At 44.4% G+C, this 12,500-nt stretch overlaps 1 protein-coding gene across 1 annotated transcript in view; it reads left to right on the forward strand.

Annotated features, from left to right (window-relative positions):
* The window catches only part of trrap (transformation/transcription domain-associated protein), a gene marked incomplete at its 5' end in the record, with an annotated part of 245,882 nt that overhangs the window by 204,062 nt on the left and 29,320 nt on the right, over positions 1–12,500 (forward strand).

A 12,500-nucleotide genomic window follows, 5' to 3' on the forward strand; every position in this document is an offset into this window, starting at 1 on the left:
AGCCCTAATGAACACAGACACATTCTTACACACACACACACACACACACACACACACACCCACACCACACACACACACACACGCAACCTCCTTGCAAAAGCTGCGGCCACCAGAGGGTAGGGACATTTTTGTGGACCGACCGACCGACCGACTGACCGACAGTGACCTGGCATAGAGATGCTGGTCGCAGCTAAATATAACCATCTCTCCAGATGCTGTGGCTCTCTCTCTCACACACACACACCTCTGTGTGAGCCCGGAGACTGAGCCACGTGTGCTGCTTGTATCTCTGAACAACAGGGAGACAGTCGTTTAGGCCTAACAAAAATAATAGTTGGTTTCAGGTTGGTTGTCAGTTTGGCCATGGGTAGGTAGGGAATTTTTTTTTTTTTTTTTTATTTTATTCTTTCCCACGGCGACTATGGATAGGGAATTTCTTTATTTAATTAACCCTTTCACTGCCACACGACAGAAGGTTAGCCCTTTACTATCACACAACCGACGGCGATGCTCCATCATTAGCATCATTAGCTCCGCGGATGCGGAGCTAATGATGCTAATGATGGAGCATCGCCGTCGGTTGTGTGATAGTAAAGGGCTAACCTTCTGTATTGTCACAGTGAAAGGGTTAACCGGCTGTCGTGTGGCAGTGAAAGGGTTAAAATGTTCACAACAACATGGATGCATGTACTCTGCCAGCATGTTTAATATCCATAATACTAAATGTTTGACTAAGATTTCTATGAAACTTATTCAAAAAAAAAAAAAAAACAGATTTTTTTTTTTTTTAATATATAATTTTTTTTTTAAAACTCATAAAATATATTGGGTCGCACCTAAATCGGCAGGGTCGGTCGGCAACCTGAAACCAACCATTATTTTTGTTAGGCCTATAATCTTTTGGCTCTGAATCAGAACAACACACAGTTTAAATCAGCAGCAGCAGGGCCACTTGTATACATGATTGCCGTTTCCGTTTCGTGATTATAAAGGACACTTGACACCCGCCGGCACTTGATGTTCTTCTTCCTGAGGTTACAGTACGGTGCTTCAGCTCCTCCGCAGGAGACGTGAGGAGCAGCGACCCACCGCCAAGTCTCGCTGTCTCCGTGTGACGCGTTATTACTAGGGATGCTCGATATTGGCTTTTTTTACCGATAACCGATATATACCGGTATTGTCCAACTCTTAATTTCCGATGCCGATATCAACCGATACCGATATATGCAGGGCCCCCCCCCCCCCCCCCCCCCCCCCCCCAAAAACGAATAATTTCAGGCAATTAACATTACATATCTCTTGTCGTGTAATTAACACAACATTATGCATACTTTGGCATAAATACAATTTAAATTTGTTCTTACTTGCTTGCCTGGGTAGATAAAGGTTAATAAATGTAAAAATACAAAACGTATATATATATTTTCTTTTTGAAAACCGATACCGAAAATTTCCGATATCACATTTGTATGCCAATATCGGCCGATAATATCGGACATCCCTAGTTTATATCCACGTCAAATCAACGTTGTAGCAGTGTTGCTGTCGGTTTAGGGATGCACCGATCCGATATTGGATATCGGCCCCGATATGACAAAAATAGCTGGATCAGGTATATATATATATTTTTTTTTTAAATACGGAATGCTTTTTTATTTTGTATAATAATAATAATAATAATAATAATAATAATAATAATAATAATAATAATAATAATAATATAATGAATACAACTCAGTACATTTATATCTATGTGGTGATTTGTTACATTTAGTTTCACTAAGTTAGGAAAGTATTGTTTAAAGTCGTTAAGCAAGCTGATGTTGCCTTGTTGCACAAAAGAATGATCCCAGTCTCTTTCCACACAGTGAGGCATACAGTTTATTAATTGAACAATGGGCATGATGGGATCGGTGCTCGGTATCGGCCGATACCCAAAAGCCGGGATCGGGACTGAAATGAAAAAGTCGTATCTGAGCTGCGTCCCTAGTTGGTGTCCGACCGGAGAGATGCTCCCATGACCTCCAGAAAGAGGTCGCGTCTCTCTGCGGTCAGTCATTCTGCAGAGGAACCAAACGTCTGGGTCTTCTTCCCCATTTTGTGGAAGCTGGCAGTGACGTTCCCCCGGAACTGCCAGAGGGAATACATATTGTGATATTCACCTTTTTATTTACCTTTATTATACAGTATATATGTATACAATGTAGTCAGCTCTGACTCGGCTCAGCCTCTCAGGCCTGGTATTAATAAGTTATTTTTAATTTATTTTAATGCACATTCATCGACATCTTCAGTTTCCACATCAATGTAAATGTTGTCAGAATTAGCTAATGAGCTAGTTTTCATCTGTAGTGTCTGCCTGCCGCCCTACCATGCATGTCTTTATTATTATTATTATTATTATTATTATTATTATATTATTATATTATTATTATTATTATTATTATTATTATTATTATTATTATTATTATATTATTATTATTATTATTATTATTATTATTATTATTATTATTATTATTATTTATTATTATTATCCCATTGTTATTGTGTCGTTTGGAATCCAAACAGGACAGGTGCAGCTCTGGCTCTGCCAAGGCCCCTGTGGAGACGGGCTATGAGAGAGGGAGAGAGAGAGAGAGAGAGAGAGAGAGGGGGGGGGAGGAGAGAGGGAGAGAGGGGGGGGGGAGAGAGAGACTCCTGTTTTTGGACGCTGCAGATACGCTGTGTCTGTTTTTCCTTCATTACATAAGGGAGTTGAACCACAGTTCATTGGCCCTTGGCTTTACACGAGGAATGTCTGCTGCTCCCCAGCTCCCTGTGTCCAAGTGAACCTCTCCCCTCGCTCCTCTAGTTCCCTCGCTCCTCTAGTCTCTGTACGACACACACACACACACACCTCTCCCCTCGCTCCTCTAGTCTCTGTACGACACACACACACACACACACACCACCTCTCCCTCGCTCCTCTAGTCTCTGTACGACACACACCTCCCTCGCTCCTCTAGTCTCTGTACGACACACACACACCTCTCCTCTCCTCCTTGCTCTGTATACACACACCTCTCTCTCCCTCCTCTAGTCTCTGTATGACACACACACACACCTCTCCTCTCCCTCCTCTAGTCTCTGTACGACACACACACACACCTCTCCTCTCCCTCCTCTAGTCTCTGTACGACACACACACACACCTCTCCTCTCCCTCCTCTAGTCTCTGTACGACACACACACACCTCTCCTCTCCCTCCTCTAGTCTCTGTACGACACACAACACCTCTCCTCTCCCTCCTCTAGTCTCTGTATGACACACACGCACCTCTCCTCTCCTCCTCTAGTCTCTGTACGACACACACGCACCTCTCCTCTCCCTCCTCTAGTCTCTGTACGACACACACACACACCTCTCCTCTCCCTCCTCTAGTCTCTGTACGACACACACACACACCTCTCCTCTCCCTCCTCTAGTCTCTGTACGACACACACACACACACACACCTCTCCTCTCCCTCCTCTAGTCTCTGTATGACACACACACCTCTCCTCTCCTCCTCTAGTCTCTGTACGACACACACGCACCTCCCCCCTCCTCTCCCTCCTCTAGTCTCTGTACGACACACACACACACACCTCTCCTCTCCTCCTCTAGTCTCTGTACGACACACACACACACACACACCTCTCCTCTCCCTCCTCTAGTCTCTGTATGACACACACACCTCCTCCTCCTCCTCTAGTCTCTGTATGACACACACGCACCTCTCCTCTCCCTCCTCTAGTCTCTGTACGACACACACACACACACCTCTCCTCTCCCTCCTCTAGTCTCTGTACGACACACACACACACACACACACCTATCCTCTCCCTCCTCTAGTCTCTGTATGACACACACAACCTCTCCTCTCCCTCCTCTAGTCTCTGTACGACACACACACACACCTCTCCTCTCCTCCTCTAGTCTCTGTATGACACACACAAATATGAATATAGAATATCAGGCCTATAAATGATCTTATTATGACCAAGTCATACATTTATGGATCAAATCTACTCTTTCCGATGGCAGTTAAATCTGGATTTAGTACCACCGGGCGCCCGGTATAGGGCAGCAAAGACTGTGAATGAAATCTACTGTAAAGTACAGTTACCTTTGTATAATGTCCATAGCTCCGCCATTTTTCACCGGATTGCGGCATGTTTTAAAAAAATTCTAGACATTCTCAGAAAGGTAAAGAAACGATATATGTTGTATTTTATGGCAATAACGTTCGGGTTTGTTCGACCCGTGAGATCACTCCTTAAATCACGGAAATCACAGCAATTTTCTTTTGAGCTGGGTAGTGTAGTTTTATGAAATTTCGACATCCATCGAAAACCCTGGGTCTCCTCTTTCTTAGGACTACAACGATTTCACAACGTCGTCATTTCCTTGCGTCTAAATCATCCGGTTTCCGATGCAATGCGCTGAGATTTTAATAAATGTATATTTCGCTAATAACACTTAAAATCATTGGTAAACGAACGTAGTGCTGGAAATATATACTTTGACTGCTGTTTTGATTAGGGTCTTTACTCTTGGCTACATTTGAAAAAGAAACGCAACGTTCATTAATACCGACTATTGATCTATTTGACGTGATATAAATCTCGGCCCGATACCGGGCCAATCGAGCTTAAGGGGTTAAGTTTGTATAATACGTTCCGTAGGGGTGGGAATCACCAGAGGCCCCACAATACGATATTATCACAATACTTTAATTGGGATTTATATCTTTTTTTAATTCTCTTTTTTTCGATTTTTCTCCCATCCCAATGTTAGTCGTTATGCCAATTCCCAATCCCCTTCCTGGTCGTTGCGCACTCTACCCCCTACCGTCGGTCTGGGAGGGAGGAGACTATCACATGCTTCCTCCGACACATGTGTACCCAGCCCACCGCTTCTTTTCACCTGGCAGCTCGGACTCTCACTGGGGGAGTGTAACGTGTGGAAGGTCACACTACCTCCCTCCAGATCCTTCCCTTGCTGTGCATGCGCCCCGACCGAACTGTAGGAGTCGCTGTTTACAACGACCAGGACCCACCCTCGCGGGTTTTCCCACCCGCTAACACTGCCAGTCGTGTCAGTATGGACGGTCGGCCAACCCGGAGGCACCACAGCTGGATTCGATCCCACTGTCTCTGCGGTGGTAGACAGCCGCCCTTGGGATTTATATCTTTTTTAATGCAAATTATGTCCTCATATATTCATATATATATAGAGAGAGAGAGAAAACAAGCGAGAGAGCGTGACAAAGAAAGAGCGAGGGCAGGAGAATTCCAGTGAAAAGTTAAAAGATAAAGGCCAGCGAGAATAGACAGAGAGCGGGGGGGGGGTGCCAGAGACGGAACACAATCAAACAGGTGCGGTGGTCTGGAGTCACGGCCAGAACAACCGGGCGAGCGAGGGAGATAGAGAGAGAGAGAGAGCGCCCGCCGGTGAATCCTACCAGATGTTGTGCCGCCGCCAGCTGTGTTGGCGGCGCGGACCACAAGTCACCGGGGGCCCTTTTGTTCGTTCTCACGTGGGGTGCCTTGGCGGCCGTCGCTACCCAGCTGTGCCCACGGCAACAACGGGCACGGGGAGCAGGGCCCTGCCGGAGGCGGGGGGGGGGGGGGGGCGGGGGGATAACGCAGGCCTTCCGGAGCGGAACAAACAGGGTTTACGGAGCCAGCGAGCAGCACCGCGGCACCGCGGCGCTCGCTAGCGGCTCACTGCGTTTGTGGGGCCGGAGAATCTGGGGTTTATGTGAAGCGCACGTAACGTTTGGCAGCGGGGAGGCGTTCACATCCAAATGACGGTGAATGCCATTTGCATGAGTTACTGTTTTTTAGTGGCGGATGATAAGCTGCAGAGTTTTTTGTTGCAGAGCCTGTGTGGAGAAAATAATGTTTTCACAAAGTTTTCTGGCTGCCGTTTATTAATTTTTTTTTCTTTATATTGAAAAATGTACACTTCTCATTCAAAGATTCATGCATTCAGTATATATATATTCAAGATTCAGTATATATGTTCAGGTTTCCTTTTTGTAAGGGAGGTATTTGCGAACAGCGTGCGCGTGTCTGCCTGCACCTCTAGTTGGCGCTCTTCTGTCGCTCGTCGAAGCTGTTGAACCCGTGAGCCGCTCTCACCAATGAAGTCAGCCAATCAGAGAGAGAGAGAGAGAGAGAGCGCAGCGGACTCACCTTTTAGACCGCCCGCCCCACATTATCTCTTTTTTTCTCTCTCTCTCTCTCTCTCCTACACACACTCCCAGGGGATCACATCAGTACCTATATCAGTACCTATATATAGACCGAGAGAGAGGGAGAGACTCACCTCCGGGTGCAGGGCTGACCCTGCGCTGCAGTCGGCATGGCAGTCCGCAGGGCAGCAGGACCGGTGTTAGTTCCCGCTCGCAGGTCGGAGGTCAGCACGGCTTGTTTTCCACACTGCACCCCCCCCCCCCCCCCCCTGCCGAGGTCAGGGATGAGTTCAGGACGACTGAAAGTAACATCCCTCCTCTCCGTGTTCTGGCACTGTGGCTGCTCTTATCAGTTCTCCCCCTCCTGCTGCACCATCTCTCGGTAAACAGTAGGGATGGGACCGAATATTCGAAAATTCGAATAGTCGTTTCTGTTATTAAGATCAATTTCATTTTTTTACAATCGAATATTCGTTTAGTAAAAAAAATATATATACCGGTATATATATTTATAAAAAAAAATAAAAAATTATTAAATGCTTTTTATAAAAAAAAAATTTTGAAGCAAATATTCTTATTTAATTCCTTTTTATATAAGGAGGCAGCCTAATTGATCAAAAAGATGCACATGCTACTGTTTCTGTTTGTTTATTAAAGCCGGTTGATAGGCCAATGCAATGCTGTTATTATTATAGGCTACGATGGTGAATGGTGTCATTTTGATTTATTGTCGGTCAAAAAAATATTCGATATTATGAAACACAAATTTTCGAATAGCACTTTTGCTAGAAAGTCCCATCCCTACTGAAAGTAACCTCCCTCCTCTCTGTGGCCTGGCACTGTGGCTGCTCTTATCAGTCCTCCTGCTCCTCCTCCTCCTCCTGCTCCTCCTCCTCCTCCTCCTGCTCCTCCTCCTCCTCCTCCTCCTTCTGCACCATCTCTCAGTAAACAGCGAGCCGCCGTGCTACAGTGTGTAGGTGATACAGAGGTGTTAATGAGAGGGAGCCAGCCGGGGCCTGTCTGCATGTGTGTGTGTATTATGTGTTAACCTGACCCCTGTTGACCGCGCGTTGCCGTCGGGCGGCTGGTGCCACTGGGAGGTATAATGGCTTATAATGGAAATGTCAAGTAGAACAGGCTTGACCCCGAGCACGGCACCATTAGAGCAGCCACACCGGCTTCACAGGCCCCCCCCCCCCCCCCCCCTCAGCACCACATCCACGGGGCCCCAGAAAGGCTAAGAGGGGGTTAATGACTAACAGAAGCTCGCTGGCTAAAAGTCAATACTGCTTCATATCATACGGCCCAATGATAATAACCAAGCCTACACACGGTTGACATCATGTATATTCCATCCTACACACACTTTACATAATACGCTGTGTGTTTGACATCGGCGTTCGCATCTTTCGCAAAGCGATGAGTCTCTATATTATCCGACTCGATAAGGAGTTGATGAGAGCGTGTAGCTCGATGAGGCTTTGGAGGACACGCGTTGCGTCTCGTTCATCCTATGTGCAGGTTATATACACCTTTATGTTCCTTGAATTGTTAGTTTTTTTGCAATTTCACAAGGTTGTCTCAATTCTACCTCTCTGCTCCCGAGGCATGCGGAGCACAGGCAGGCAGGCGGGTAATGACACAGAGACCACCGACACACGCACACATACGTGCACACGCACACATAGAAGATTATACCTCAGCTGCTCTTACTGTAAACAAAGGTGTTCCACAAGGTTCTATTTTGGCCCCCGTCTTATTCTCCATCTTTATAAATGAACTAGGAAATGGGATAAGCCCAGCGCGGTTTCATTTATACGCCGATGATACAGTTGTTTACACAGTGGCTTCCTCTTTAACTCGGGCCATAGAGCTTCTACATGATGCTTTTAATACACTGCAACACTCCTTGCTAAGGCTAAGACTGGTCCTTAATGCAAAAACAGACCAAGTACCGTACTTTTCAGACTATAAGCCGCTGCTTTTTTCCCCATTTTTCGACCCTGCGGCTTATATAACGGTGCGGCTTATATGTGGACAAAACCCGAAAATCGAAATATAGCTTTTTTTACTGCATTGAAATGTTATTTATCTGTTCCCTTATTTGCTAAACTTAATACAACTTGTAAATGAGTTAATGTTATTTGTCCGACAGTATTGTGTCCCAATGGGAGTCATTCTCTGTAGAGGTGGGAACTTAAAGCTCAATATAAGAACGGCCATGCACCACCACTCACAGAATCGAGAAAGAGCAATCAATCTGTCAATCCTTTCCGTGTCCGGGCCGGGTGAGGTTTCCCGTGTTGAGTCAAATTAAGCCGCAGGCTCCACTCCTTGCATATGGTAATTAAACATTAAAACACCTGCGGCTTATAGTCCAGTGCGGCTTATATATGTACACATCATTCAATTTAGCTGCTGCGGCTTATAGTCAGGTGCGGCTTATAGTGCGAAAATTACGGTACATGACCTTCTCTCGCTCTCGAGCTAATACAGCTGTCCCTCCGATTCTGACACTGGAAGGGACATGCCTTGACAAAGTAGCATCCTGCAAATATCTGGGCATATGATATCTGGGATTGATGAAAAGATGGCCTTTGATGTACATATTGGGAACCTACTGAGAAAACGTAGGCCTAAAACTGGGCTTTTTCATCCGGTTAATGAAATGTTTCCCGTCTGAAGCCAGAAAGAGAATTGTGCAGAGTTCCTTTCTGTCTGTATTAGACTCTATGGCGATGTGATCTATATGCATGCTCCTTCCTCCCTGCTTAAAAAGCGGGATTCTGCGTACCATACTGCCATACGTTTTGTAACGGGTGCAGGCTCTCGCACCCACCACTGCACTCTGTATCAGTCTTTAGGATGGTCCTCTCTGTATCAAAGTTGACAATCACACATGTTGATTTTTATCCTGAAGTCATTGCTCGGTAAGCTGCCCTTATATATCTCCAGACTTCTGTCCTTTTATACTTGCGTTTTTAATTAATACCAGACGAGCAGCAAATGGGATGCTTTTAAATGTTCCTCTGATGCAGTCAGAGCTTGGTAAAGCTGCATTCTCCCACTATGATCCCTTTTTATGGAATTCGCTGCAAGTGAAACTTTGTCTAGAGGCACTTTCTACTGTGAATGCTTTTAAAGGTATGCTACGACTAGCCCTTCGTGAAACATGTAACTGTTTTACCTGATTCTATCGCTGATCTGATTATGCGTCTTGCCACTGCACAAATGGCCTGTGTTTGTATTTGATTTGTATGTTTTTTTGTTTAATGCCCTTGTTTTTATGTTGAAACTTGTTGTGTGCCGTGTTGGTCAGGACTCCCTGGAAGAAGAGATCTTGTATCTCAATGGGCCATTCCTGGATAAATAAAGGATAAATAAAAAATACACACACACACACAAAAAGAACATTGGCTGTTTTATTTTTTTAAAGGGCTTATTTAAAGAGGAAGGCTCACTCTGAGAGATGTAGACGGTTTGAACACGGCGTCCTCTCTGTTGCCGTTTCGCCGCTTGATTGTGCCGGGCAGCAGCAGCACAACAGGGCTTAACTGGAACAGCAGCGTGTGTGTGTGTTGGTGATAGAGACGTCCCAGAGGGCTTCTCTTTGCTCTAAAATAGAAACACCGCCCGGCGTCTCCTCCTCCTGCCGCTGTGTTTTCGCTCCAGCTCGTCATGGCAACGCGCCGGTCGGTCACGCCACGCCACGCCGCGTGAGTCGGGATTTGAATTGGGGGAGGTGGTTCTAGATAAATCACATCGAGATATGTAAGAACCCAAACCTTCCTACACATTTTTTCCGGTTGAAACCATCGTGATGCTATCAGCTTTTTAGCCGCTGTGAGACCGTATAAAACGTAATAATTTTTTATGGCTTCTTCTCCCGTCCGGAACTCCGATCTGATTGCGTCGCCGCCGCGTTTTCAACGGTGGTGGAAAAAAATACCGAAGTATTTTTTTCTATTCCAAGTACTGTACTTGTTGAGTAGAAAGAAATACTCAACTTTGTACTTTTTACTCCGCTACATTTATCTGGACCCATTAGTTACTTACTACCGTAGTTACTTTAAAATAAAAAGATTTTGCATAGAAAATATGTGGCAAGAATATATGAAGATAATGGTCTTTAAAAATTTGAAGCCCGACAACTTATAAGAGGACGTAATCAGAGCAGCTTATTATTACGAGAGGGAGGGCGGGGGGGGTGTGTGTGCATGTGTGTGTGTGTGTGTGTGTGTGTATTCCCCTCCCCCCCCCCGTGCCACCGTTCCACTAGGCCGGTCCTGGATACTAGGGTTGGGTACCGAACTCTCTACTTTTTTAAGGGTACCGACCGAATTACATGAGTACCGTAATTCCTCTAATAGTAACCGGGTCTCAAATACAAGCCGGGTCTCTATTAATGGCCGGGTGCGCTCTTGAGCTAAGCAATTATAAGCCGGCCTCCTAATACAAGCCGGGTTACTAATATACTGAGCTGCATACTGAGCTAGTTACTTGATTTCACTTTGAAAACGTTGAAATGACCAGTGACCACCTGTAATTGCACTGTTTACTATTTCATACAGTACTTGGTTTCAATAAATGAACCCAGTACATTTTACTGGGTTCAAACTGACACAAAATGTTGATTTATTCATTATGATCCGTTTGAAAATTTGAAATATAGGCCTCCCTCTTATACAGGCCTCCTCCTAATACAAGCCTGGTACCCGTTACAGTTGAAACAAATACAAGCCGGGGTTACTATTAGAGGAATTACGGTACTACAGAGCACCGATTCACGCTAGATCAATCGGTGCAAAATGTTGGTACAGTGAGAGCATGGTTAAAAAAAAAAAATAATAATAATAATAATAATAATAATAATAATAATAATAATAATAATAATAATAATAATAATAATAATAATAATAATAATAATAATAATAATAAAAAACTAGTCCAAACAGGCTACAATGCAGGCTACTGTACATTTCCCAACCCAAAGCAATTTACATGTTTAGTATAAGAGTGTAATATTCTGAACTTACAACTACACTAGTTGCACTCGTACAAGACGGCAACAGTGTCTTCAGTGAAAACGGTGCCCAACGCTGCTGGAAACAGCAATGTGTTCATAGTCAACTTTAGGGATGGGAATTGATGAGATTTTATCGATACGATTCCATTATCGATTCTGCTTATCGGTCCGATTCTTTATCGGTTCCCTTATCGATTCCTGGTACATTTATAATTTAAATACATTAATTGGAAATGCAACAGAACTAAGCTGGTTAGAATAACAACAAGCAACTTGACATTTCTGATTGTCATTTATCATTTATTGTTGAGCCCCCATGTCAGAAAAATACAAAAACTGTAAAAAATAAATTAACTATAGGCCTACACTTAAATAAAATAATGTATTTGAGAACTATTATTTAATCTATTGAACTGTAGTTGCATTCAACAGGTCGTTATTGCAAAAGATAATTTGTTAGCAATAACCTACCTATATAAATAAAGGCCAGCTCAGTGTTCTCTCTCTGCAATGAGCATGGCTATTTAGCTAGCTAGCGGCTAACGTTACTTTACCATGTAAATTAATGACTAGGATGCAAAGCACTTTCAGTTTTCACTGCACACACAAAACGGTCGCAATATCGAGCCCTTTAGGTTTTCCTAGTCAAGGAATCAAATAGTCTGCTATGGCTGCCTGCGTGCGTGGCGCTAACGTTATTGATTTTAAATGTGCAACTGTCGGAAAAACATGGCATCGATAAGAGGAATCGATAGTCACGGAGGCATGCGATTCCAGGAATCGGACAATTAGGAGCCGGTTCCCAATCGATTCCGATTCTCGATTCCCATCCCTAGTCAACTTGATTAAATAAGGATGAGATGAATACAAAGATTCCAGCTCCTACTACTCCGGTTCACTTCAGCTCATACTGTGTGCTGACTGTGTTTGGATCTCACTGATGGCTATTTACTGCTCCACAGAGACCTTTACTGATGGCACTGGAAATCTTAAGTGGACCAAATAGCTTTCATACATGAATAGTTTTCTTAATAGTTCTGTTCTGTTCTACCCGACTCAGTCTCTGTGCACAAACTTTTAAATTGTTAACCACTTTGAGTTCTCTCTCTCTCTCCTCGCTCTCTGACTCTGCAAACAAAGTTAGCCCATCACACACACACACACCGTCTCTCTCTCTTTCTCTCTATCTATCTCTCTCTCTCTCGTCCTATCTCTCTTTCTCTCTACCTATATAGCCCTCACTATCTGCCTCT

This window comes from Notolepis coatsorum (genome assembly GCF_963971535.1).
Source record: "Notolepis coatsorum genome assembly, chromosome: 10".
Lineage (NCBI taxonomy): Eukaryota > Metazoa > Chordata > Actinopteri > Aulopiformes > Paralepididae > Notolepis > Notolepis coatsorum.